An 8182-nucleotide genomic window follows, 5' to 3' on the forward strand; every position below is an offset into this window, starting at 1 on the left:
AGCAAAAGGACAGGGAGGATGTTAGAGTAGATGTGGGAGCAGGTAGACTCTGGACACAGCTCCTTGGCTGTCCCCTGCGGAGCTCCCTTCAGCAGCAACTGTTCTTCAATGCATGGGCTGCAGGGGCAGGCCAGAGGGTGTTGGGTGTTGGGGGTCCCCTAGAGAGCCCCCAACAGCCAGTGGCCGGCCTCGCGGAAGGGTCACCTCTCTCTGGGCCGTACTGCCCCAGCTGGGCTGGAATCAGAGCCTCCAACCAAGAGGTGGCACATTGCACCTGCCATTTTCCTCCTGTCTCATTGACGGCTGTGACCCATTCTCCTTCCCAGGTGCTCTCCCTGCCCCCACCCTCTACCTGAGCCAGATGTCTGTGAAGCCAGGGGACTCTGTGCAGCTCCAGTGCTCTGTGATCTCCCAGCTCCTGGCCACTCGCATCGCCTTCTGTCAGGACGGGGAGAAAGTTTCATCCCAGAGGGGCTTATTGGGGAGACTCACCTACAACTCTGACCATACAGTATCTGGGGGCAGTTCCGGGAGTTACTCCTGCGGGTACGAGATCAAAGACAGTGACAACCAGGTGATCAGGTCCCAGCTCAGCCCTGCCCAGCACCTCATTATCACCGGTAAAGCCAATGTGTGTGTGTGTGTGTGTGTGTGTGTGCGTGACCATATCCCAGCTCAGCCCTGCCCAGCAACTCAGCACCCCGGGAAGGTGGTGGTGGTGGGGGGTGAATGGCAGAGCAAGGACAAGGGCTTTTGAGAGGGAATGGCCAAAAAGAGACCATTAGATCACCCAGACTGAGCTCCCGTATGACCAGGGCCAGGGAGCCGCGCCCAGTGACTCTGTGTCCAGTCCAGCAGGGTCTGGTGGAGCCAGGTTGTGGCTTTTGGTCACGGACACAGTTGTTTGTTGGCTGAGCAGCAGGGGCAGGAGATGCTGCCAGCCAAGGCAGCAGCAGGGGGCACCACTGGGGGGGGGGAGGTTACAGGCAGATATTGACCTACCCAGTGGTTTCAGCAATTCACGTGTGAGTTTAGAGCTGGGTCCCATCACCCTGGTGATTCCCAGGAAAGGGGGATCTTCTCCCTGCTGCTGATCCAGGGCCTTCCCTTAGCCTGGGCCTGGAATAGCTCCTGGTGCCCCTGTGCTAGCTTGGGGCCTCGAGGGTGGGAGGGACAGAAGGAGAAGGAGGATGGTAGAGCAGACGCCGGAGGGCTTAGGGACTGGACACTGCTTGTTGGCTGTTGAGCTCCCTTGGGCAGTGAGTGGTCTTCACTGCATGGGCTGTGCCGGCAGGCCAAGGCGCTGGCCAGGCCCTAGACAGCTTCCAACGGCCAGTGGCCGGCCATGCTGAGGGGTCAACTCTCTCCCAGTCGTACTGCCCTAGCTGGGTAAGTGGGCTGCCCATGCCAGGGCCCCTTGTTCTAGGAGAGTGCGCAGGACCCAACAATGGGAGCCAAGCCCGGCTGAGCCTTTAGGCTCTTACATAACCCCAATGATCCTGGGGAATAAAGTGCCTGGTCCCTGGAGAGAACTTCTCCCCCCGTCTGCCCAGCTGGGCCGGAATCAGAGCCTCCATCCCAGACGTGGCACAGACCCACCTGCTGTTTACCTCCTGCCCCATCAAGAACACTGGGCACCACCAAAACCCCACTGACAGTTCTGACCCATTCCCCTTCCAGGCGCTCTACCTGCCCCCACCCTCTACCTGAGCCAGACGTCCGCCCGGCCGGGGGACTCCGTGCGGCTCCAGTGCTCTGTGTTCTCCTGGGCCCTGGCCACCCGCATCATCTTCTTTAAGGACGGGGAGGAAGTTTCGTCCCAGAGGAGCTTATTGAGGAAATTCACCTACAACTATGACCATGTGGTGTCTGGGGGCAGCTCTGGGAATTACTCCTGTGGGTACGAGATCAAGGACAGTGACAACCAGGTGACCAGATCCCAGCTCAGCCCTGCCCAGCACCTCAGTGTCACCGGTAAGGGGTGTGTGTGTGTGTGTGTGTGTGTCCGTATCCCATCTCAGCCCTGCCCAGCAACTCAGTATCACGGGACAGAAGGGTGAACAGACAACTAAATAACAAACCCCTGAAAATCCAAACACTGAAGTTAATCAGTTTTCAAAATCTAAAATGAAAAATTTCTCACATAACGTCTTTGTTCTAAATTTGTCACAGGGAACCTTCCATCCCCCATTTTCACCCCTCTCAGCTCAGACGGCCCAGCCCAGGCAGGCGGGGGACGGAGACAGCATAGAAAGGTCTCACTGGAAGGGATCTCAAGATGTCATTAAGTCCAACCCCTGCGCTGAGGCAGGGCCAAGTAAACTAGACTGTCCCTGACAGGGGTTTGTCCAAACTGTTCTTAAAAACCTCAAGTGAGGGGATTCCACAACCTCCCTTGGAAGCTGTTCCAGTGATTAACTACCATTATTGCGAGAAAGTTTTTCCCAACATCGAACCTAAATTTCCCTTGTGGCAGATTCCTGTCCTACCTTCAATGGGCACTGATCCCTGTGGGCATTGATCCCTGCCCCCTTTATAGGCCTGGACTGGGGCCATGGTCTGCTCTGGTCTCTTATATTTACTGCCTAGGAAGTGACTCCAGCAGTGGTGGTATCAGGGGATCCCCCCTCCCCAAGGTCAATGAATTTGAAGCATTTCTTTATTCAGGGGATTCTATTTGGGGAAAAGTGAGTCCTGGGCTGGGCAGCCCCCAGTCTGAGTGTGATCGCCGTGACGATGGATGTAGAGGAAACACACGATGCAACAGGCTGATGCACTCATCCAATGTGGTGGTCTCTCTCTCTCTCCCTGCAGCTCTCCAGGCTTTAACCTGCATTTGCTGAGCTGGGCAACATCTTCAAGGGCAGGAAAATGGCCCTTTCAAAGGGGGAATCCCAAACCTTTCTGATGGGCAAGAGTTTCCTCTAGAGTTCACAGACCCCCTCTGCTAAACCGGCATTTAGGGGATTATTTCCTCCCTCTCCACTCACTGTATTTGTTCTTGCTGTGGCAGGAGGCAGCAGACACATCATCATGTCTAGGCTCACAAATGCTTTCTCTCTGTGTAATCAGTTATTTATGCTCTGTGCTTCAATCCTGGAACAGAGGGGTCACAAACAGCATGTGGGCAAACCCCTCTTTCAGGAATCTCAACCAAGCACCAGTGCCCAGTTCCCAGGCAGCAGCCGAGCCCCAGGAACTGACTTAAGCAGATCCCAAACCTGGCTGTTTGCCCCAGCTGCCCCTAGTGTCTGCATCAGCAAATCAACACCTAAACAGTATGTGTGCAAAGGCTGTGTGCACCCCTTCCACTGCAAGGAAAATATAATCAGACTTTGTGTAACAGTGCATGGAGTGAAAAAAAAAAACAGTAAGCAGAATACATATTATAGCACATGAGAAGATGAGAGTTGCCTTACCAAGTTGGGGGGTCAATGCTAAGGAGGCCAATTCAATAAAGGTGGAAGTGGCCTATTCTCAACAGTTGACAAAGGGTGAATACCTAGGGAGGGAAAATTACTTTTGTAGTGCTAACGAGGCCAATGCAATCAAGGTGGCCCATTTCCAACAGTTGACAAGAAGGAGTGAGTATCAACAGAGGGAAAATTACCTTGGGCCACCTTGATTGCATTGGCCTCATTAGCACTACAAAAGAAATTTTCCCTCCCTTGGTATTCACCCTTTCTTGTCAACTGTTGAGAATAGGCCACTTCCTGCTGCAATCCTACTGTTGGAACTAAAGTAGGTTGTTATCCTCCATGTGCACCTGCCCCTAGATGGAGAAACGACACCCGATTTGCCGCTGAGTCACATGACTGTTAGTGAGACAGCAGTGGAATGGTCGTTCCCAGGACTCCTGGGTTCTCCTCTTGGCTTTGGGAGCAGACTGTGGGTAGTATTAAGGGAAGCACAGCCAAGCACATAGAACTGACACATGCCCTCTGAAAGGCAGCAAGACAAAGTGGATGAGACTGGGGTTTTCCGTATTATTGTCTGTTCCCAGCTCTGCCTCAAGTGACCTTGTGGAACCCTTTGTTATCCATACAAGGAGTGAATGACTCCTGCCACCTGTACCGTAGGGGCTTGAGCTCTTGGCTAGCACCTGGGGCTGTGAAGAGCACAGAGAAGTTAATAACACTCAGTGGAAGAGCTGGGCCTAGAGCACAGGGTCTCCTGGCTTGTAGCAGCTGCTCTGTGTCTAGTGCTGTCACTGCAGTCCCCACATGCTGCTTTGCAGATGCCCATCACCATGTCCCTTTCCATGTTGCAGGGCCAGCTATGTCCCCTGCCGTCTGGGCCGCCCGCTGCATCTTGGTCTTGATCCTCCTGGTGTCTGCGCCCATCATCACATTTCTGTTGGAGAAATGGGGCCTGTCTGAACCACGGGACTTGAGGAGACTCGTGAGGGGAGCAGCAGCAGCATGCGCAGGAGAGAGGCTGAGAGTGAAAGAATCTCATTCAGCAGCTGTGAGCAGTGGAGGCAGGTGAGTTGCTTGGGGAGAGACCAGTGCCCTGCTCTGAGCGGGTGTTGGGGAGACACCATTGGTCAGTGCTGCACAGCGGTGGCTCCAGGCACCATTGCTCCAAGCATGTGCCTGGGGCGGCAAGCCGCGGGGGGCGCCCTGCTTGTCCCTGCGAGGGCAGCAGTCAGGCAGCCTTCGGTGGCATTTCTGCGGGAGATCTGCCGGTCCTGTGGATTTGGTGGCAATTCAGTGGCTGGAACGCTGAAGCCACAGGACCGGCGGACCTCCCGCAGGCATACCGCTGAAGGCAGCCTGCGTGTCATGCTTGGGGCGGCAAAAAAGTTAGACCCGCCACTGGTGCTGCACAATAGGCCCCTGCGATAACTGTCTTTGCCCAGGTAACCGCTGCAGCCTTCTTCAGGCTTCACCCCCTTCCCCTGCCAGGGACGCTCTCAGTCACTCTGCCCTGCAGCCTGCAGCCCTCTGCTTACTCCCAGCCAGGCCAAGGCCACACCGAGCTCTGTCAGAGCTTAGCCCTGCCATGAACTGTCACAGCCAGACAGCCCAGCCCAACTCCTTCCTTCTGTACAAATAATCCCTCCTTCCAGAGAGGCTGTATGGTTAGGGGGAAAGGCTGGGCTCATGGTTAAGGCACCACGGTGGCACTTCTGGGCGATTGGCGTTCAAGTTCCAGTTCTGCTAAATATTCCTTGGGCCTGATACTTCATCTCTTTGGGCCTCAACTCCCCATTTATGAGATGGGGATAATAATTCTGTCTTGTCTAACGGCAGACTTTTCAAAGCCCCTAAGGGATTTAGGAACACAAGTACATGGCTGTGCTCTGTGCCCAAGTCCCACAGGGGCTTCTGAAAATCCTACCTTAGATTGTGAACTCTTCCAGCCTAGGGCTGTCTCTCACTAAGGGTTTGTCTGCACAGGGAAATCGATCAGCAGACCTACATTGGTGTAATTAAACCAGGGGTTCTCAAACTGGGGGTCATGACACCTCAGGGGGGTTGTGAGGTTATTAGGTGGGGGGTGTCGAGCTGTCAGTCTCCACCCCCAAACCCCGCTTCACCTCCAGCATTTATAATAGTGTTAAATATTTTAAAAGTGTTTTTAATTTATAAGGGGGGAGGGGGGTTGGTAGTCAGAGGTTTGCTGTGTGAAAGGGGTCACTAATACAAAAGTTTGAGAACTACTGAATTAAACCATTATAGTCAGTCTGGGATAACTCTGTATGGGACCACTTATTCCAAAATGGGGAGTTATCCCAGGATAGCTGTAGTGGGCTAATTAGAATCATAGAATATCAGGGTTAGAAGAGAGCTCAGGAGGACATCTAGTCCAACCCCCTGCTCAAAGCAGGACCAAACCCAACTAAATCATCCCAGCCAGGGCTTTGTCAAGCCTGACCTTAAAAACCTCTAAGGAAGGACATTCCACCACCTCCCTAGGTAACTCGTTCCAGTGCTTCACCACCCTCCTAGTGAAAAAGTTTTTCCTAATATCCAACCTAAACCTCCCACACTGCAACTTGACACCATTACTCCTTGTTCTGTCATCTGCTACCACTGAGAACAGTCTAGATCCATCCTCTTTGGAACCCCCTTTCAGGTAGTTGAAAGCAGCTATCAAATCCCCCCTCATTCTTCTCTTCTGCAGACTAAACAATCCCAGTTCCCTCAGCCTCTCCTCATAAGTCATGTGCTCCAGCCCCCTAATCATTTTTGTTGCCCTCCTCTGCACTCTCTCCAATTTTTCCACATCCTTCTTGTAGTGTGGGGCCCAAAACTGGACACAGTACTCCAGATGAGGCCTCACCAATGTCGAATAGAGGGGAATGATCACGTCCCTCGATCTGCTGGCAATGCCCCTACTTATACAGCCCAAAATGCCGTTAGCCTTCTTGACAAGAAGGGCACACTGTTGACTCATATCCAGCTTCTCGTCCACTGTAACCCTTAGGTCCTTTTCTGCAGAACTGCTGCCTAGTCATTCAGTCCCTAGTCTGTAAGAGTGAATGGGATTCTTCTGTCTTAAGTGCAGGACTCTGCACTTGTCTTGTTGAACCTCATCAGGTTTCTTTTGGCCCAATCCTCTAATTTGTCTAAGTCCCCCTGTATCTTATCCCTACCCTCCAGCATATCTACCACTCCTCCCAGTTTAGTGTCATCTGCAAACTTGTTGAGAGTGCAGTCCACGCCATCCTGCAGATCATTAATGAAGATATTGAACAAAACCGGCCCCAGGACCAACCCTTGGGGCACTCCACTTGAAACTGGCTGCCAACTAGACATGGATCCGTTGATCACTACCTGTTGAGCCCGACGATCTAGCCAGCTTTCTATCCACCTTAGAGTCCATTCATCCAGCCCATACTTCTTTAACTTGCTGGCAAGAATACTGTGGGAGACCATATCAAAAGCTTTGCTAAAGTGAAGGAATAACACATCCACTGCTTTCCTCTCATCCACAGAGCCAGTTATCTCTCATAGAAGGCATGACTTGCCCTTGGTGAATCCATGCTGACTGTTCCTGATCACTTTCCTCTCCTCTAAGTGCTTCAGAATTGATTCCTTGAGGACCTGCTCCATGATTTTTCCAGGGACTGAGGTGAGGCTGACTGGCCTGTAGTTCCCTGGATCCTCCTTCTTCCCTTTTTTAAAGATGAGCACTATATTAGCCTTTTTCCAGTCATCTGGGACCTCCCCTGATCACCATGAGTTTTCAAAGATAATGGCCAATGGCTCTGCAATCACATCCGCCAACTCCTTTAGCACCCCTGGATGCAGCGCATCCGGCCCCATGAACTTGTGCTTGTCCAGTTTTTCTAAATAGTCCCGAACCACTTCTTTCTCCACAGAGGGCTGGTCACCTTCTCCCCATACTGTGCTGCCCAGTGCAGCAGTCTGGGAGCTGACCTTGTTTGTGAAGGCAGAGGCAAAAAAAAATCAAATCAACCTTAACTCTGTTATTACACACTGAAGAAAAACTGAGTAACAATAGACATTCCAACTCTCAGACAAACTCCACAATACCAAATATACACATCTTCACTCTACCAAATGGAGTTTGGAACCCATGTCCCTTGCCTAGCGAGTGCTGCTTAGTTGAGGGTGAGTCCCTCAGCCATAAAATGCCAAGTGCTGTTCTACTGTCCTTGATTCACATAACCAGGATAACAACACTTTATTACTCCTGCCTGTTAACAAAGAGACTGGGGATCCCACAGCAGCCAAAGTGACCATTTGGGTAAGCAGTCCCATCATGCTAAGCAGAGTGGGTGTGCCACTCTGGGTGTGCCACAGCAGCCGGGTGGGCCGGCTGGTCACTGAGACCCTGGTCGCGGGCAGCCCCTGCCCTTCCCCCCGTAGGGCCCTCGAGAGCTGGGGAGAGGGTGGCCCCGCCGCAGCCATGGCGCGGTGCTCCGAGCCTGGCAGGGCTCGCCCCGGGGGCTCGGCAAGCGCGCCCGCTCCACTGCCGCGCTGGGCTGTTGCTCTGCCCACGCTGCCTGGCCGGTCTCCCCGCCAGAGGTGGCTGCATGTTAGTGATGGGCGAATGAAACTCATTCGGGAATAAAATAAATCCTATATTTCATCGTCAGATATTGTATTCATGCTAACAAAATCAACCCTTAAGGCCTTTTCCACAGCTCGCCACCAGATGTCAGGGGAGGGCTTACATATGGCTGACTCTGCTTACATATAGAAAAGTG

The sequence above is a fragment of the Mauremys reevesii genome, unplaced genomic scaffold (genome assembly GCF_016161935.1).
Source record: "Mauremys reevesii isolate NIE-2019 unplaced genomic scaffold, ASM1616193v1 Contig67, whole genome shotgun sequence".
In the NCBI taxonomy this organism is placed as follows: domain Eukaryota; kingdom Metazoa; phylum Chordata; order Testudines; family Geoemydidae; genus Mauremys; species Mauremys reevesii.